Below are 19,193 nucleotides of genomic sequence, written 5' to 3' on the forward strand. Positions count from 1 at the left end.
CCCAGACTAAGGGACAGGAGGATTTAATCCACCCCTGGATGAATCTCCTTACTCCAGTCGGTAGGTTGAGTTCCTCTACAGCATCCTCGGCATCTGCTTCTGTCACCACAAGAGACACTCCTGTGGGACAGCGGACCCCTGATCTGGCCTCACAGGCCATACGCACTGCAGCAGACCCTTACCTTTCGAGGGTCACTGTATTGTGTATGTACTGCGAAACAGTACTCTGCAGTGGTGAGCAATTCCAGAGTGCTTTTGAGGCTACGGTCCAGGAGCATGAGGGAAAGCGCCCCATACCTCCATGAGGTTCACCCAACATCTTCCTCTCTCCACCTGCCCATTCTTATCCCTGTGGTTGGTGCCCCTTCCCTACCCTCCCTTCCCTTCCTTACTCTCCCTTCCCTTTCTTGTGTGTCTTGTTAAAAAATACCAACAATAATTTAAAACAATAAAACACACACAAAAAACACCTCTTTTCAGAGCTACCTTTCACAGGTTAAAAATAGAAGTGCCAATGAAATGATGCAGGCCCCTGTGCAGTCCGCAAAGTCCACGAAGTCCGTGGACAGCATGGTAGTCTGCAGACTTCCAAAGCATGCAGGTGGTGGCAGCATGTAAACCATGTTTATCAAAAAGGGCACCTGGTTGATGCCTTGTTCTATCCAGGTAGGTAGTCACGTATTAAAGAGCAAAATTGAGCAAGGTCATAGGGTACCTGGCTGATTAACGATTAACGGTCGTGGTCCCGTGCGCAGCCAGGGACCACGACCACTGACAGCTTGCTCTGCAGCGTTCATCCTTCCTTCATCCGCAGCCCCTCACGCTTACGGTTCACTCTAGCGTACTCATCACGCCAGCCTGTTCCACCCATATTATGCGCGGCAACAGGCCCTCAAGGAACGGCCACCTCTAGGACCTCGAAAATCCTCCAGTGTACTGGTGACACTGCCACTCCCTGAGCCACTGCGCTCTGAAGTTCCGACCACACACGATACTTTCCGCCTTGGAATATCTCGTCCTGATGAAGAGCACACCATCAGAGCTCATCCAAGCTCACTTTCTGGCCGAAACACTGTTGTGTTGACTGTTATATTGTCTACGTTGTCCTTGTTCAACCCCTCATTGTTTTGAGGTATATGTGCTGACTGTTACATGCTATCACCTCACTAACTCCACTGGTCTCCATCCCAAGGACCACTCAGTGGATGTGTAAGCAGTGAAAAGACGTTACAAATATTTGAAATTTGTCACTCACAAACTGGTCACTATACCTTCAAAATGTATAAATACTGTTGTATCTTGTGTTACTCTCAATCAAGTGTATCTAAAAACACATAAACTGCAGTTTCATTAAAAATCTAACTGCAGTACTCAGAACTGTCCTGATATAGTTTGTTGTCAGAAGTCATTCACAGTTACTTGTACACACTTACCAAGGTGTAACCCCCATAGGTGTGTGTTCACCCTTCGTTAATCAGCCAGGTAACCTATGACCTTGCTCAATTTTGCTCTTTAATACATAGCATGTAAACCATTACATTCTTCTCCGGAGAAAGTGGTGGCTCTGAAAAGAGCCGTTTTAGAGGGGTTTTTTTGTTCTTGGAAGTTTTGAAGTGGCCAACACCTACTGAAGAAATACTTGCTATACTTGCAGGAATGGCTGCAATGCATTTTGGATATTGCGCAAAAAAGGTGATTGCCAGCATCAGTAAGATGGACGCCATCTCTGCGGAAAATGTTGGTGCTATGAAATGCAACATTTTCAGCGTGGAAGGAAGGCATACCAACATCTCGGAAAAATGCACAAACAGCGTTGTTGACATTGCACCTGGATTTCTTCATTTGCGGACCAAATGCGGAAGAGCGCAGCCACATCTGTCGCTGGTCAATGCGCGAAGAGATTGCTTGAGAGTTCGGAAACATGTCCATGACTTTCCCAAGTGCCTCCTTCATGGAAAACTGCAGAGGGATTGCAGTAACATGGCCTAAACTATTCCCTCCACAATGAACAATAATAATGGCTGGATGATCCTGTGTCACCAAAGTAGCACAAATCCAGCCACTCCATACTAGTGCACATCCACATGAGGAAATCCAAGATGTGCAGCCACTCGACAGTGCTCTGCATACACCTGCAACCGATGTATCCAAGAGTCCCCCAAAATCCAGACACTCTGCCTCCTAAAACCCACAGACATAGCCATAACAATCTTCACCCCTCTCAGCAAACAGAGACTCTGCAACACTCTTTCCTTGCACACCACACCCAGGAAACCCTATTGGCCAATCCCCTGGCCTCCACAGTCTCATTTCCATGCCAGCCATCCTTAAATGTCCAGGATATGGCAGGTGCGATCCGCGAACTACTGCGGTGTTCGCGGATAAATCGGCCAAATTAAGGGGGTTGGGAGAGAAATGTAACCCAGGGTTGGAGATTTCCCCTATTGTTTTTTTTTTGTTTGTTTTTTAGGTGCTACTGAAACAAACACCTTTTGTTTTCTGTTTTTGGGGGTGGGGGTTCTCTTCTTATCCTCCTTACTGTCTTACATCAACCTCTGCAAAGCATCCCTTAGATTGCGAGAAAAAAAATGAGCATTTCCAAGACAATGAAACGCCATCTGGAGTAAAATAGTGCACACTAAAGAAGTCAATGTTGTCATAAGAGAATAAAGACATCTCAGCATGTCGCAAAAGTATACCCATGCCTCTATAAATGAGGTGCGTTCCAACATTTTGCTGGGGATTAAAGACATTGGGGTTGTTCCATTGTGCGCTAGGTGGTATTTCAGGAAAAAAACACCTTTGCAGTAGGGAAAAGCAGCATCAGTACTTCCACCCACAACTTTAGTACAGGAACCACACTTGGAGCACTGATGTAGCCCAAATGCTCTCCTCCACAGTGCACCACCAAAACATCAGGACTACCAAAATAACCCATGTCTCTGCAAAGAGCAAGCAGTGCCTGCAAATTGCGGCCAGGCTCACTGCACCACCAAGCCTGCAGACCTGGAAACCCAATATCACGAGAAACACCTCTTGCCTGGGCATACCCCTCCAGATCATACACAAATGAATCTCCTACTATCCATACAATACGTCTCTGCCTCTCTCCAACACCAACAAAGCAATAAACAAAAGTATTACTCTCCCTTCCTGTAAAGAACAACCTAAACACCTGATTGGCTGATCCCCACCGTCCCATTTCCATGCCAGGCATGCTCAGAAGCCCCGGATGTGGCACGCCCTATTCACGAACTACTGCGTTGTCCGCGGACCCCGTAACAAAGGGGCAGCCCTTCTTCCCTTTCCACTTCACTCTTTGCAGCACTCCCTTATTGACTACTGTTAAGCAGTCACACAACCATCCACCAATCATAGGCAAAAACTCTACATCAAACTCTGTCATCACAATTCAACACTTTATATGTACTGTTGAACACTACAGATCTCATGCAATTGAAAAGCACATCCATCAAAAACTACTGAAAAACTCTCCAAGATTTCTGCTTCCAGATTCATCCACCTCTGCAAGCATCAGCACAAACTACAGGTATGCATATATTTTTTTTGCGTAATCTGTCACAAATGCATATGAACAGACTGTCTGCCAGTTACCCTGCATAACCTACTAAATAATTATACTCTCATTTGTCCCATTTCCTGACATCAAGTGGCAGTTACTTACAATGATGTGTCCTTTAAAAATGTCCCTTTAATGCCCACTTGCAGAACAGCTGCAAACCACATATTTCAATTTTATGACCACTCTCTCTATTCTTGTTGTAAAACAAAAGAAGAAAACCACACTGGGAACATTTGCACCACAAATGTAAGTTGCAGATCTGTGGGGATGAGAAATCCGTGGATCAATGTGGGCGCTGGTTGGATAAGTTAGTCCATAGGGTCGCAGTTGTGCGAGTGGTTTAATATTCATGGTCGAGTCAAGTATTTGTCGTTACATGTGTTTTTTATTTCTTGGTTAATCAGCACCAAAGAAAACATAATTTTGGCAATGATTGCCAAATTTTTGACATGGTAAAGTGCAAACAGCCGACGCGTGTTTCAACCTAAGTCTTTTTCAAGGCCAATTGAGTTACGGGGTAGGCTTCAGGTGAGCTGTAGTCTAATCCTCCCAGGTGTGGGCGCCAGAGGGGCTGGGTAGCCAAATCGGTGCCGGGTTCGGCACATAGTCCGTTGTCAGGGTTCTCACGAAGCGCGTTTGCTTGGCAGATCCTATGTTAAATGACTAGAATGCACACAGAAAAGGGAAATTGCATGTATGTTAGCAAAGCATGGCACATGCGTACATTGCAAAATTACCACAATGCACCATTGCAAGGAAAGCAAAGAAATGCATGTGTACATTGCCAACAGTGCTATCTGTAAATTTGAATACATACATACAAGAACAGGGAATGATTTCTGCACTCATGTAGCAAGCATCTATGTGTGAGAAAGTTAATGAAATTCCACACACAACATTCTACTTTCCAATCTGTACATCTTTCTGCTCTTTTTCGCACCCTACTAGGACTTGCACTAATCCATTTCCAAAGCAAATAGTGCAGCAACATCTCACACACTTCCAAAGGTCCAGCCCCATAGGGCACAGTTCTCACTGAAGCACTGGCCCCCATACCAACAATGCTGATGCTCCCCTGTCCCCACTCCTATGCAGTGCGGTACAATTGGACACACACACTAACTCTTCCTGCCAACAAATCCTTCTACAATCTAAATGCTGCGTTCTCCTAGTGCTATTACTGTGCCATTAACACACATACCCACTAACTTCCTTCTTTTGCAATTGCATTGAAGAACCGCCTCCAAAAAGCCAGGGACGTCTCTGCTGGAAGATAAAACCCAGATGAAACCTACTCTTCACATCCAACAAAGTAAGTGCAGTACTGTAGTAGTGTTCTGCCTGTTACTGAGACAGTGCAGTGTTGTTGTATTGTAGCCTAGGCAATTCTATCCAACCCCACAGCACTTGCTTCACTCTTACTCATTGCACCTTAGCAGGTCCACTCTTTGTATTGTCATCAGAACACCAGTATGGTAATACCCACTAGTTTTGTGAAAACATCGTAATGTCCTTACCTCTTCAAGCACAGTACACTGTTATACACACTGAAGCAAACCTTTCACACTGGAACACACACATGTAGCAGTACAACCATCCCAACCAAAAGTAACAGCCCTTTCCACAATCACACACCCCTCTATGTATGCCTACCCTCATATTCAGACACTCATGCACAGTTTACACAAATACATTGCACAACTTCCAAACCCACACTTTCCTTTTTTCTCCAACAGACACAAGAGAATGCATATCAAAAAACAACTCTGTAGGAAACAACGCAAAAATAGAGCATATAAAACTCAAACCATGCAAAATAGCCATCCACATCTAGCAGACTGTGTACGAAAAGTTCAAACAAAACAACTAATACAGTCACTGAGCAAAATGGAACCAGACAGCAAGAAAAAAAGTGTGACCTATTTTCCAAAATGTAAAACTAAAAGTAAATGTATTAAGAAGAATGCAACTATCAGTAGTGCTAACACTGCATCTACCAATGTTAACATAGCCACAGATAAGCATTCCAAAAAAATAATTTTACAAAACCTTTTCCACCATATAATCCTTCAGAACCTTATAAAAACAGGGGAGAAATCACGCTCACCACTTAAAACTTACAGCAGAAAACTGATCCTGGAAGCTCTCGTATACAGTAGAATGCTCCTCAAAAGGAAATTGTTTATATCAATTTTAAACAGAATGAAACCACTAACAAAATTAATTAGTAAACTACAAAAAGTACTTCACAACATACACAATATCATCATAGATACCTTTGCAAACTTCTGTGCATGTCAGTGGATTCATATGACCAGCACAGAGCCATATTTAAATGAGGAGACATACAAACAAGAGCAAACAAACCCAATTGCCATAGATAGCAGTGGCCAAGGGTATGAAAAGGTAGTCCATACCATTTAGGCAGAAGAAACGCTGATTGAAAGATATCCCTAATATACTTACAATCAACTCTCCATTCCACCGAACCAATCCGTCCGGTCTACAAATGGCTGTGCACCTCAATGTGTAACGTAGGAAAACAATCCTTCAAATCTTTACGGCAATTCCTCAATCAGTATGTGAAACCCAAAGATAAATTAAACAGTCAAATATCACAAACAATGGACTCCTGTCCAGTGCACAAATACACAGGACTGCAAGGACATTCATTAGCCTGCATTTCCAGGCCTGGTTGCAAAATCACCTTGCACCACATCAAAATGTTCACAATACCCCATTCTACTATACGAAATCTCATCAGAGACTGTACTACGCAAAAAGTCCTGCTTTAGCACTGGAGAATTTAAATCACATTCTCCTACATGGCACAGCCAAAGAACTCCTGGAAGAAATAGACCACATCCAAAGCAAATATTTTAGAAGTGAAGAGCACTTCCAAAATCCAGTAACTTTAGAACAGAGTAGCGACAACCTTGCAGATGCCAACCTCCTATTACACACATACAAAAAAGAAATAGCAAAGTTTAAAAGCACATCTGCTGAAGTACCAAACCAAGTATGTGTGTGTTGGCACAGAACCTTTTATACAAAGAGCACCAATACTGTAGATATAACATACAAAATAGAAGACAATGAGGAATCCCAGTGGTTCCAAGTAGCTCTCTATCTTATAGTGTCAGGATTCCCAAAAAGGTCTTTATGGCTAAAATGGAAAAGACACCATCCCAGATACTTGCAACGAAAACCAAGATTGCGGCTTTTTGGTTCCGCCTATGTTAAGTTGTTGCACCGGTCTAGTGTGTACCAAAATGGCGACCGACACCTACCTGATCCCCGATATTAGGATCTTTCAACAACAGGTAGGTGCGTCGCTACTCGGCTCACTCATGTGCTATTCGCTTCGCTCAGCCTTGCTAACTATTCTTTCATCATTCCTTTTCTCTGGACTCATTCTGTTCAATTCTTATCTCCGTTATATCCTTCTTTTCTCTCCTCTCTTGTGGATATTCCACCTGACAACCTTTTCCTAGCTGCCTTTCAGTATCAGCTATTCCGCGCTATTCCAATTCTCTCGCGGAAACCTTCTTGCATTCAAACAGCTTCCGCGCTCCTTCCGAGCACGGAGCCTATCCCTGGAGGTTCCAGCTACATCACCATCCACCATCCACCTCACAGAACGCCTTGCAAGGAGCAATACTTCATAGCACCAACTCTTGCTGAAATTCTGGACAACGGGTTTTCTACCCCAGAGGGTTTCCCGTGGGTGTCGCCCCCGGTTACTGAGAGCCCAATTATTTGGTCTCTTAGTGGTCTAAGGGAGACATACCAATTTCCTCAATTGCAGCAACTTCAGGATAAACCACGTCAATGCAACGTGAGTACCAACCACAAAAATTGTCTATCTATAACAGATAGCAACACCCGAAAAAGGGGAGATGGAACAGCAAGTCCAACAGCTGATTTCAGCAGTCCAGATTCTGAACACAGAGGTACAGACATTACGGAACAAAAACCAAGTTCTGCGCCAGATGGTGACAGCACGAGCAGAATTACTCCCTGGAGCCCTACCCCTGGGGAAGTATGATGGCAATCCCAAGAAACTTAAAGACTTCCTAGATTCTTGCACTGTTCAGTTTACCTTGAAGCCTACCTTCTTTCCATCCGATAGAGCAAAGTTTAGCTACATGATATCTAACATGCCTGGCAATGCCTTGGCTTGGGCCACTCCCCTAGTTACCACAAACAACCAGCTGATGGATAATATAGCTGGGTTCACTAATAGCGTACAGGCTATGTTTGGTAGAAGGGAGGTAGTAGTTACTGCTCAAGAACACCTACTGGATACACGACAAGGTAACACTGAGATCCCCTCCTACATAACTCAATTTAAACAATTGGCAGCAGAAACTGCGTGGTCCGATGATGCCCTTGTTACCATTTTCAGGAGAAACTAATGCGAAGAACTGAAAGATGAAATTTCCCGGGTTCCCTGACCTCAGAACCTAGCAGAAATGATAACCCTGGTTTTACAGCTGGACTACAGGATACATGAGAGAAACCGGGAAAAACACAAATCCAGGAGTCGGGTGCCACCTCCTATCAACCGCTCTGAAAGGCCTCCTCGAGGTACAGAAGAAGGCAAACCTATGCAGCTGGGAACAACTAAAGGACCCCTGACTTCAGAGGAAAGTCTCAGACGAAAAACACTTGGTCTTTGTATGTATTGCGGATTGGATAAACATACCTTGTCAGAATGTACTCTTGTTCCTCCAAGACGCTCGGGAAACGCCGCAACCCGTCCATGAAAGGGACCATGAACGGGTATTGCGTAAAGAGTTCCCTGGATTGTCTTTCAACATCGCAAAACATGGTATTGCTTACTGTCACATTGCTACTTCAAGACAGGACCCTTACAGGGGTACCAGCTCTTATTGATTGCAGAGCAGCCGGGATCTTTATGGATTCAGAATGGGCTTCACAAAACAAGATCCCAAGAACAATCAAGTCTATGGCTATTCCTGTGGAAGGAGTCGACGGAACACCACTCCTCTCAGGACCCATCAAGGAAAACACATTGGAAATCCTCATGAAGATAGCCTCTCATCAAGAACGTATCAATTTTGATCTGATCAAGGCTGCACACTACCCTCTGATACTGGGCCTTCCTTGGTTGGTTAAACATAACTCATTCATCAACTAGACAGAAGGTACCCTTTTTGTTGGGTTCGGAAAATTGTCTGACAAACTGCCTATCGGAAAGAGCAGCGGGGTTATTCACTGCACCTCCACGAGAAGAACCATTATCCCATGCTTCTGTTGTATCCAATCTCAATCTTTTACCAGATTGCTATCATGAGTTTCAAATAGTGTTTTCCAATGAGGAATTTAAAGAGCAACCTCCCCACTGAAGCAATGACTGTTCCATAGATCTACTCCCTGAAGCACACGTTCCTTTTTGCAGGATGTACACTCTGTCAGGTCCAGAAAAAGAGGCATCAAAAGAGTACCTCCAAACCAACCTATGCCATTGACTCATCACTGAATCCAAGAGCCCGGCCGGGCTTCCTTGTTTTTCATCCCTAAAAAAGATTGCAAGAAATTAAGACCCTTTTATTGATTACAGGCAGTCTGAACAAGGTTACTCGCAAGGATAGATACCCTTTACCATTGATCTAGGATATCCTTGAAGCAGTACGGGGTTCGAACATTTTCACAAAGTTGGACTTGAGAGCGGCTTACCATCTCATCAGAATTAAGCAAGGAGACGAATGGAAAACTGCCTTTCGCACGCCCTTTGGCCATTACGAATACTGGGTACTGCTGTTTGGGTTGGCAAATGCCCCCTCTGTCTTCCAGCGCTTTGTTGACCACATCTTTTCTGATCTTCTACTACATTCTCTTATCGTATATCTCAATGATATATTGATCTTTTCCAAAACACAACAAGAACACGTCAAACACGTGGCTGAAGTGTTGAAAAGACTCCAACAACACCACTTATTCGCCAAACTGGAGAAATTTTCTTTTCATAAATCCAGCATACCTTACCTTGGATACATCCTCTCTGCTGAAGGTACTGCAATGGACCCCAGAAAAGTCAAGGCTATCGCAAATTGGAAACCGCCATACAATGTCAGAACTCTTTTCTAAAATTGCGTTTGTGTCTGTCTCTGTAACTCTGACCAAGGTCGAGCCCTTTGTTCCACTTTTTGGCGGGCTTCTCCACAGAAGCCCTCCAAATGGTGCCACTCTGTCTGGGTTCCACAGAATCTTTGGGGAGGGGAATTGGCACCCTGGACTGCGTTGCCTTAGCAACTCAAGTCGCACTCTATTCTGATTGGGCCAGTGGTGAGCCGCCCAGCTCACCACTTAGCATGTGTGAGTGACAGCTAGCCTGTTGAATGGGGGTTTTTCTGCATAAAAGCAGGGCTTTTGGGACTGGAACTTCAGAAGTCACCACAGGACCTAAGAAATCCGAAGAGGGAAGAAGCTGAGCCATCTGCAACGTCGACACCACCGGTGGAGCCCTGCTGCAACGACCTCACCACTTTCCCGATGACAAGAGGAGATCTTCTGCTGGAAGAGTCTTCTCCCTCTGAGCTGGTGGGATCAACCAGTTTGCCACTTCGCCTTCCAAAGACATCTCTTGGTCGACTCGCATGTGCCAAGCACCCCGGCGATCGGATAGCCAAGCTTCACCACTTTGACTGCGAATAAAAGGAACGCACCTTTTACCGATGAACTCCGCGGCTGGTCTCTTCCCTGGGCAGTGCAACGACTACAAGGTTCCTCCTCGACGAGATCTTCTCTTTCCCTGGTCAAATCCACGACTTGCATCCACTGCCAGGAACAACTGCCGCCACTGCAGCTTCCTCTCTCTTTAAGGTACTGTGTTCCACCTGGCCTCCCTTTCTTTGGATTGCTAAAGGTGACCCTTAAATCCTTGGCTTTCCTACTGGGTTGGCTCCAGACCTTCTAACTTTACTTTTCGAATCACCCCATCCTCTTTTGAACACTCTGCAAAGACTTTTAGTGCATTTTAAACCGTGTGATCCTGGGCACATTTCCCTTTGCTCCATTTAAAGTGGGCCTGGCCTACAAACTTTGGCGCTACAGTATATACTGCCTTCACTGACTTGCTTTGGACTTAGAAAAGTGTTGGGAACTGTTTTATTTTTATGCTCTGCCTTTTTCTCCCCCTTTAACCTAATTATTGGAGTGCCATCTAAGTTATGCGCTCACCTCTGTTTTGACAAAAAGTGGTGTTTTAACTTAGACTTGTCTAGTAATTGCTAGGGGAGGTGTAAATACTTTTCTGATTGTGTTTTGAACTTGCTTTGACTTATAGTGCTAGTGTATTTTCTAAAGCGTGTGTTAAATAAATAATTATATACTTTTGATACAAAGCTCTGGTCAGTGTTTGCTTGTTCCACTGTGTTTTTAGCCCTATTGCGTATACTCTATATATTGCCTTACTCTTCTTGAGAGAAGTCTGACTGCTCAGCCACAGCTACCAGGTAAATCTGGGTGGTACAGACTGCTACCATTTGGGTTTACTGCTTACTCCTGTAGTCTTAATCTTTTTGCAGTGGTCCCCAAGGGAACTGCACAGGATTCTGCCTAACAACGTTGAACACATATTCCACCTCCTGTTTGAAAGTGAACTAGCAACTCTATGTTACGGAGTTGCACACACATTGAAAACAGGTTCCACTTTTTTTAAACATGTCCACTATGCTGCTACTTTAAAAGGTGCAAGAGAAAGATGAAGTTTTGCAGTCAAGCATTACAAATCTCTTGGCAAACATGCGTGGTACAAAAGAATACTGGTTCCGATGGCACGCAGATGCATGGTGTATGCTACGCAACCTTGGCCCACCCACGTGGTTTGTCACTTTAAGTTGTGCAGAGTATGCATGGGAAGACTTGCACAATTTCCTATGCATAAACAAGGTAGGGATATACATGAAAACACCACGAGAACTCTGCTCTCTTGACCCTGTAAGTGTGTCAAGGTACTTCCATCACCACTTTATTGCCATGCTGGACTTCATCTGTAATAAAACAATTCCTCCCCTCTGACAAGTGCAACACTTCTTTTGGAGAAAAGAATATCAATCCAGAGGAGCACCACAGATCCACATGCTTTTGTGGATTAAAGAAGCTCCTAAATTTGTTCAGGACAGTGATGCCACTGTTTTGCAGTTCATTCACAAATATTTCACTTGCAAAATCATTCAGAAAGCGCACATAGGGCCTCATTACGACCCTGGCGGTAAGGGGTTAACGCCAGCGTTAGCTGCGCCGACCCCTTACCGCCAACTACGAGGTCCCTTAGCGCCATGGCGCTTTTAACACCTGCTTTTAGCAGGTGTTAAAATCCATGGCGCTAAGGGACCATGGAGTTAATTACGCCACCGTAATTTACGGTGGCGTAATTAACGCCTTCCCCACTCCCATTATGCCCTATGGGGCAAAAATGGGAATGGGGAAGGGTAAATGGGGATTGGGGACTTACCGCCCCGCCGACCTCGGAATGGGGCGGTAAGTCCGCCAACCACCATGGCGTAAACGTAGTTTACGCCATGGTGGTAAAGTCACGGCCCAGGCGGTAACTTACCGCCTGGGTCGTAATGAGGCCCATAGTGAGCTACCTGCACAACATCTGCTGTTTCAAAGACATAAATGTGGCAAGTATTGTCAATGCAGATATAAAAACAAAGGCAAATACTACACCAAATGCTGCTTTGGGTTCCCTAGACCAGTTCAAGCAAAAGGACAAGTAAACATCTTCATGTCTTCTGTTAGACAGTGTGAAAGGCAAATCACCTAAGAACACATACTGCATTAAAAGACGCGAAGCATCAAAGTACATGAATGGTTACAATGCAATCATTGCCCTCCTGGGGAATGCAAACATAGATGTGCAGTACATTGCAGACAATTCCACTGCAGTTGCATGATATGTCACAGCCTACTTTACTAAAGCTGAGAAAACAGAGCTGAAAGACCTATCGGATGACATATCATCTGACAAACCACTGTCACAAAAATTATACAGCTTTGGCATAAAATGTCTCTGCCATAGACAATGGGCCACATTACGACCCAGGCGCTGGACCATGATGCTATGAGCACCATGGTCCATGCCGGTCTCCGGCATGGTGGATGGCGGATTTACCGCCCCCATGACAAGGTTGACGGGGGCGGTAATTCCCCATTCACCATTTGCCCTTTCCCATTCCCATTTTGCCCCATAGGGCATAATGGGGATGGGGAAGGCGCTAATTACGGCACCGTAAATTACGGTTGCCGTAATAAGCTCCAAGGTCCCTTAGCGGGTTGGATTTTAACGCCTGCAAAAAGCAGGAGTTAAAGCCTCCAACCCGCTTAGGGATCTTGTAATCAGGCGCTAATGGTTTAACGGCGCCGTTAAACCATTAGCGCCAGGGTTGTAATGAGGCCCAATGTGGTTGCTATGAAGCTGCAGACCATTGAACTGGAACAGCCTTATATGGGAAATCTGAAAACATAGTCTGGCTAAGCCTTGGTCCTGCAGCATCCAGAAAAAGAGTTCTAAAATTGTACCAAGACATAAAAACAATAGCCAAAACGATCCCAACAGCCAGGACATTTTGAAAAACTATTTATTGGACACATTCTACCCAAACAAGAGAACTGCTTTGGAAACCATGTGTCTATACCACATAGCCCAAAAAATCTCATACAAAAATAATATTAAACCGGATGAGAAAAAAGGTAAATACATAGTCAAAAGTTGTGAGAGCAGCCTTGTTAAACTTACCAGACGTAGCCTCATTGCTCATATGAAGCTCTCATTTAAAACTCCTCAACATAGAGAGCTTTACTACATGTCCCTACTGCAACTTTTTAAACCATGGAGGAATGAAGAAGATTTATTAGACACACATGCCTTCTATGAAGGTGCGTTCAATGCGAGTGAAAGCACTATAACAGATATACATTTCAAACAGTATAGAAACATGTTGGACAATGAACGCCAACAAGAGGAAGAACTAAATGTAGACACTCCAGAGAGAGGTCAACTTTCTCTTGCAGGAAGCCAAGAACCTCTTGGAGAGCCACTCATAGTAAATGAGGCAGAATTAGCCATGATTGAAGTAGAAAACACCATGTGTCAGTATGAGGAATCTGAAGAAAACTTTGCTCTACTGAAATCACAACTGAATAATGAACAGCGTAGCATTTTCCTGGAAGTAACTAAAGAAATTGAGCATGGTGTGCAGCACGAAACTAAAACTTGTACCTGTCAAAACTATAAGGGGCGATTCATGGAACAAATGTGTGCCGAAAATCATGGCGCAAGCTGGCGCAAGCGTGAATGGATGGGCCTGCGTGTGTTTTCTCCTGGATGTGCGCCAAATCCACGCGTGGCGCACATGGGCGCACACATCACTGCAACATCCCGAACGCAGTGTGCGACGCACACAGCGAAAACGCACAACGTTAGCACACACACCAAAAGGGAGAGGAACATGGGGCGGAACATGCGGAATGGGGAACAACGCGTGAAAAAGAAGGCGTAACTGGGGAAGTACAGCAGGGAAATACATGGAACGCCCGCAAGCACGCAAACAACACATATTCATGGAATCGAATACGGGAAACCTGCACACTCCAAAAGACGCGCACAGGCCTCAACACATATGCCACACAAAGGCAGGCGGAAGCATCCCCCTGCGCAGTATAAAAGTGCGCGCAAACAACAAACACATATATACAGCTACGATGAATGCCCATTTGTCTCAGCACTGATCGTGGGACACCACAGGAGGAGGAGAATAGCCAGGCCCTGCATTTTTTTGCCCCAGACCAGCCTTTTTGGGATGCCTGATGACCAGGTCTATGGCAGGTATACGTTTCCACCTTGTATCATCCTAGACCTGCTCAGGGAGTGGGAAGATGACCTTACATCACCCACCCTGTGCTCCCAAGCATTGAGCCCCTTGGAGAAGGTACTCAATGTCCTGCATTTTTTGGCCACTGGGTAATTTCAGTAGACAACTGCCATAGTCAGGGGTGTCTCACAGGCTACGCAGTCACGCTGCCTACACCAGGTGTTGGCAATCATGACTGCGCGCCCCTCAGACCGCAGGCACATATACATGCCCAGAACACCCGCAGAAAGGCAGGCCGTGGTCCAGGACTTTTACAGGATGGCACACTTCTCCAAAGTGCTCGGTGCCATAGATTGCACCCATGTGGCCCTACGTCCACCTAGGGCCACTGATCACATCTATCAAAACCCCAAGCACTGGCATTCCACCAACGTACAGGTTGTATGCGATGCCCATGGAATCATCACCTCTGTCTATGCAAACTATCCTGGGTCTACCCATGACAGTTTCATTTACAGAATGTCTGCCCTAAGCCGGGACCTGGAAGCTGGGAAGCATGGTGACACATGGCTCATTGGTGAGTACAAATGTCTGCGCACATGCATGTCACACACAGACAAATACACAAACCCAACTAATGACAACCATCCTAACCTCCCCAGGGGACAGTGCCTACCCTCTGAGCAACCACATGATGACGCCAATACGGAACCCCACCACACCACCCCAGGTAAGATACAACGCTGCCCATATTGCAACCAGGGGCAGGGTGGAGCGCACATTCAGAGTGCTCAAGTCACGCTTCCACTCCCTTGACCGCTCTGGCGGCCAGCTACTATATGCACCCCCAGTAATGTGCAGGATCATTGTGGCAGCATGTGTCCTGCACAATGTTGCAACATGGCGGGACATACCGGTGGATATGGTGGTGCCCCCACATCCCCAACCACAGGCACAGGCGCTGCCCATGGGAGGGGAAAGCGCACGTGGTGAGGCAGCCCGGACCTAGCTTGTGGCCACATCTTTTACCTAAACTCCCACCCCTGCGGAGTGCACACAGGCCTAGCACATACCAGGTGACAATCAATGATGACAAAGAGACAGTCAACTGTCACAACTTTACTACCCAGAGAATGTTGCCACAGGAGTGCTACATTGTGTGCATCCCTAGCTACTTAAACAAAACCAATCCTGTGTGACCAAAAGGAACACATGCAAGGTGTGTAACACACCACCCCCTGCAAAACATGCCATGACAATCACTGGTATGTCACCCAAACCCTCCCAACCCACATCACCCTTGTCTGCCACACCATGACATGGCATGCAACAGCAAAAGGCTAACACATGACCAATTAGATACGAAGTGACATGTGATAAATGGAAAGAGGCCTGAGACAATCACACCTGACATGGAATCAGATGAAATGACTGACCAACAACCTCCCACACATACAAAGTCATATACAAATGCATGCCACCGCGGTACCATCAACAAAAGACTGAATGCCTGTTCTCATGCACATTGGCCAAGCCAAATCTGCTAATCCCTTACCCATGTGCTGTGTGTGTCTCCTGCAACACACTTCTCAGTACAGAGCACAGTGAGCAGCCATTGTGTTGGGGATACACCTTGAGCATCACATAAAAAGGACATCATGCACTGCAGGGACACAACATGCCAGAGAAGGCAATCTGTGTGCACATGTGGGCATGGAAGGGTGGTTGTACGTGTGGTGGAGCATTGTGTAAGTATGTGTGTCATTAGGGACATGCACACAATACATGCATCTTAAATCAAGTGATCCTCAGTGTCCTGTACACATCACATGTGAAGATTGCCCATGTGTACACCCCAGCATGTCAAACCACAACAATCCCCTGACACCTGAAAAGTAAACAACACAGGAACAGCCATTGACCAGGAGAACACATCATGTACATAGTACCCCACGATGACAATGGGCATCATTCCGAGTAGGGCGCAAAGGGATACCGGGCGCCGTTAAGGACATCGGTGCCGGTAAACCCTTTGCGCCCTACCACGAGGTCCCTTTGTGGCCCCATCCTTAATGCCTGCTTTTACCATGCGTTATGGACGGGATCCGCAAAGGGACTTCAGAGCTAATAACAGTAGCGTAATTTACGGTACCGTTATTAGCACCCTCCCCATTCCCATTGAGCCCTATCGGGACTCAAATGGGAATGGGGATTGACATTTTCAATGGGGACTTACCGGTCCCGCAAAGGTCGGACTAGACCGGTTAGACCCCATTGAATGAGGGCGGACACGGTACCGGTAATGGTGCTTGTCATGGTGCTAATAGCGCCATGACTAGCACCAACCTCGGAATGAGGCCCAATGTCAGAGAGTGCCCAAACACTGTAGCCCAAGCGTACTGTCCAACAATAAAAGGCCCTCCCTCATTTACACATCACCATGACCTTCTAAAGAACTGTGTCTGGGGTCTGTAGCCTTCTTCCTTCTAGTCTACCTGGCTTCAGGATCCCCCTACCCCTTGGTTTCCATGTTCTACCTTGTGTGTAAATAGGGTCCAGCCCCCTCAGAGGCCACCTTGACTGGTAAAAATACCAAATCCCAGAGAACTCCAAGGAGCCAAACCCCCAAACCAGGGACAAAGCCTGTAGCCACCAAAAAGCCACCCTATGGGGGCTCAAATGGGAATGGGGATTGACATTTTCAATGGGGACTTACCGGTCCCGCAAAGGTCGGACTAGACCGGTAAGACCTCACTGAACGAGGGCGGACATGGTACCGGTAATGGTGCTAGTCATGGCGCTAATAGCACCATGACTAGCACCAACCTCGGAATGAGGCCCAATGTCAGAGTGCCCAAACACTGTAGCCCAAGCGTACTGTCCAACAATAAAAGGCCCTCCCTCATTTACACATCACCATGACCTTCTGAAGAACTGTGTCTGGGGTCTGTAACTTTCTTCCTTCTAGTCTACCTGGCTTCAGGGTCCCCCTACCCCTTGGTTTCCATGTCCTACCTTGTGTGTAAATAGGGTCCAGCCCCCTCAGAGGCCACCTTGACTGGTAAAAATACCAAATCGCAAAGAACTCCAAGGAGCCAAACCCCCAAACCAGGGAAATAGCCTGTAGCCACCAAAAAACCCTGCAAGAGTCTCCAGTAGATGACTTGAAGTTGCTGAAAATGGCCAAGCACATGTCCAAGCAGATTGATGGAACAACCAAGATAGCACAGTTCTACAATGGTTCAACAGGATGGGTAGCATTTTCAGTAATAATCAATGAGGAAAGCAACAACTGATGGGTAGTGACACAGCTCTGGTCTCCAGCCGCAGAAGTGGCACGAACCAACCACCCCCTCCACGGTCTGGGCAACTGCAAGGTAAAATTTACACAGGCCTCCGAGACCCCGGCGAGGAAAGGTCAGGGATCCGTTGTTTGGATATGCATCGGTATTCAGGATAACCAGAAAGAGGGGCACGAGAGGGGAGGTGGATGGGCAAGGAAAAGTAGGCAAAATACAACTATTGACAATAACACATACTCAATCAGAGAAACCATGTTGTTCATGCACATTGTACAAAATGGGACAAATGCAAGCCAAAGAGAGACTTATCTCTGGGGTGAGTGCTGGCTCCTGCCTGTGCACTCTCGTGTTCGGTAACAGGAGCAGTTCAATGCTGCAAAGAGAGCGTGAGTTACTATGCTGTGTGTGTTTTCACCACACACACAACACCATTCATGCCTCAAACTAAGTGACTTCTCCCCAAACAAACACTCTGTCTGCTGCTTTGTTCGTATACTTTTGCTTGCCCCCGTGATGGTTCATACACTGTTAATGCGGTAAAACAACCGCACGTGGCCACGCAGTAAATGGAAGACCAATGTGTTAAGAATCACACATGATAGAATGGTCCTTGGGTGAGCTGCTAGACGCATGTGGTGAGGTGCAACTTCAGTACAGGTTGTGTTCTGCCAGCCACGGATTTCAATAGGTAGTGCACGTGGCAATTTGCAAATGCAAATGCTATGCACTCCACTCGAGTCTATGCATCGCTGGGTGCCCCGTGCGCTGTATTCGTTTCTGACTTGGAATGCTACTGTGCTAATAACTCAGCCTCTATGGAGCAGGGGGGACTCGAGGATATGGGCGACGCCCCCTGCGTGTGCCCCAGACAACTTGTAAAGCCACTTGAAATTTGTTCCTCAACGCGGCTTAGCTGTACTGTGCGCTTCTTCCCCAAAGCCTGGCCAAGCTCCCCAGCACTGGCGCTACTTAGCATGCATGTGCGAGGGGCCTGGAGGAAGGTGGCCTGGAGGAAGGTTGCCTGGGGTGTGGCCAGGTTTCTGTAGTTCTTGGCCACGTGTCTGCTGGGAAAGTTAGTCTGGAGGCTCATTTTCCTGCAGAAAGGGCATAAAAGCTATTAATAAGGCTGGCAAATTTCCTGTGTGTGTGTGTCTTCATGCTGGTTGTCACTGGGCCATGTCTGAGACCTACATCCGACCTCCTCCCACCATCAGTGTGACTTTGACAGCCAAAGGGTGCAGGCTACTGTCTACAACATGAAGTGCATCAAGCACATTTACAAGCAAAAAAAGAAAATACATCACAATCAACATCAATAAATGGACATATCAATGATGTACTCACCAAAATTGATTGCAGACATGCTGTGGAGAAAACAGACAATATCCCCACTAGGGATGTTAACACAAGTAGTACAGCAGCAGACAGGCCACAGATATGACGAAAGTCCAATGCCCTTATGTA

At 46.1% G+C, this 19,193-nt stretch overlaps 1 long non-coding RNA gene across 3 annotated transcripts in view; it reads right to left on the reverse strand.

The window, feature by feature from the left end:
- Positions 1-3,948: 3,948 nt before the first annotated feature.
- Positions 3,949-19,193, reverse strand: part of LOC138526483 (uncharacterized) — a 612,646-nt gene continuing 597,401 nt past the window's right edge. For all 3 annotated transcript variants that reach the window (XR_011283579.1, XR_011283577.1, XR_011283576.1), the window contains one exon: positions 3,949-4,246. This is a non-coding gene — a long non-coding RNA (uncharacterized lncRNA). The remainder of the gene's footprint in view (positions 4,247-19,193) is intronic.

The sequence above is a fragment of the Ambystoma mexicanum genome, chromosome 7p, assembly GCF_040938575.1.
Source record: "Ambystoma mexicanum isolate Mex_15411 chromosome 7p, UKY_AmexF1_1, whole genome shotgun sequence".
Lineage (NCBI taxonomy): Eukaryota > Metazoa > Chordata > Amphibia > Caudata > Ambystomatidae > Ambystoma > Ambystoma mexicanum.